We start from the raw sequence: 1,477 nt of genomic DNA, 5'->3' as shown, positions 1-1,477 counted from the left end.
ACATCAGGCAGGAGGTAATATTCCCGTCTTTAAGTGATGCAGCACGGAGGTAAAACGGTGACAACATGGAGGTGGAAGGAAGTTAGAAAACACTCACTCTTTTACACCTTTTACACCTGTCACAGTCGTTTCTTTCAGATGGAAATTTTTCTTGGAAAAAAAATCGTCTCTCAGTGACAAAAATAAGATGATAAACTGAAGAAGAATGAATAAATCTGACAGTTTGATGTGAATGTATTTGCACGTCTTCAATGAGGCTTTTAAACAGTCTGGCACATTTCCACAAAGATCGTTCTAAAATTCATACTTTTATTTAGTTCATCCACTCTGACGGTTTGTTGTGTGTGTGTGTGTGTGTGTGTGTGTGAGAGCTGTGGACGTTAGCTCTGTGGTTGGAGTGGTAAGTGAACGTGTCACTGCCCAGGGTACGGGGTCTGCCTGTGGGGGGGGGGGGGGGGTCAGTCACGGGAGCACACAGCCGACTGGTGAAGCAGACACTCTGCCCTCAGGGTGTGTGTGTGTGTGTGTGTGCTGCTGGGGTTGCTGCAATTGTGGGGACATTAAAAAAACAAAAACTTGTTATAAGGACATTTTGTCCCGGGGTGGGGGGGTGGTATTTTTCAGTGCCCCACTGAGTGAGAGGGTGTTTTAGGATTAAAGTTCGACGTGTGTTTGTATCAGTTCATGTTCTGGTTTCATGAACTGCAGTACGTTTATGAGAAATACTTCATTTCATTTGGATATAATCAGTTATTTTGCCATAGAATTTAAAATATTTATTTTCTGTTATTTTATACAAACATTTGAAAACCATTGTCTAAAATAAAACACAAGATAGAATATCTTATCCCCCCCCGTGCCCCCCGACCGTCTGCTCCTCATTAAAGAACTGTGATCTGCTCTTTCACGTCATCACCATAATGAGCCGGTACAGCAGCCACGAAGTCTCGTCAACCTTCAAACTGTGTCTTTAAATGAATGTTTTCCAGCTCATTTTCACGCCACAGTATCAAACAGCACCTCCTTGTTATCAGTTTGGAGCTGTTGACACCAGACATGTCACACAAACACCTCCTGCCTCTGTCACCGACTAGACCTGGAGACCACAGAGAAGAAACCACACTCAGCTACAGTCAACGATCAGTGATCAGTGAGCCAACCAACACTGAAGCCAAACTAACATTAGATCTTCTCTCTTCAGGTTCACTTTTTGCAGGAAATTGACAAAAATCTATGAAGGAAAATATTATATTCACAATTCTATCACTAGAGGATTTGGATGTGAAGATGTTTTTGGTGCTGGAAATTCATCCAAATCTTTTTTTAAATTTCTTTTATTAAACTTTCCTGCAGATGGAGCGAAGCGAGACGTTGTGTCGTTACTGCGGGGTGAGCTACCTGGTCTACCACGAGTTTCATCAGCTCAACACCCGACTGTCCCAGCTGCAGGCTGAGCTCCAGGACGTGAGAGCGGCTG

General features: G+C 43.3%; 1 long non-coding RNA gene across 3 annotated transcripts in view; it reads left to right on the top strand.

Annotated features, from left to right (window-relative positions):
* Positions 1 to 1,471, top strand: part of LOC103377578 (uncharacterized) — a 28,888-nt gene extending 27,417 nt beyond the window's left edge. For all 3 annotated transcript variants that reach the window (XR_001759937.2, XR_001759936.2, XR_521428.2), the window contains one exon: positions 1,354 to 1,471. This is a non-coding gene — a long non-coding RNA (uncharacterized LOC103377578). The remainder of the gene's footprint in view (positions 1 to 1,353) is intronic.
* Positions 1,472 to 1,477: the final 6 nt, after the last annotated feature.

The sequence above is a fragment of the Cynoglossus semilaevis genome, chromosome 4, assembly GCF_000523025.1.
Source record: "Cynoglossus semilaevis isolate Cse_v1.0 chromosome 4, Cse_v1.0, whole genome shotgun sequence".
Classification (NCBI taxonomy): domain Eukaryota; kingdom Metazoa; phylum Chordata; class Actinopteri; order Pleuronectiformes; family Cynoglossidae; genus Cynoglossus; species Cynoglossus semilaevis.
The sequence above is the reverse complement of the archived record's forward strand: the minus strand, read 5'-3'. Positions and strand labels throughout refer to the sequence as shown.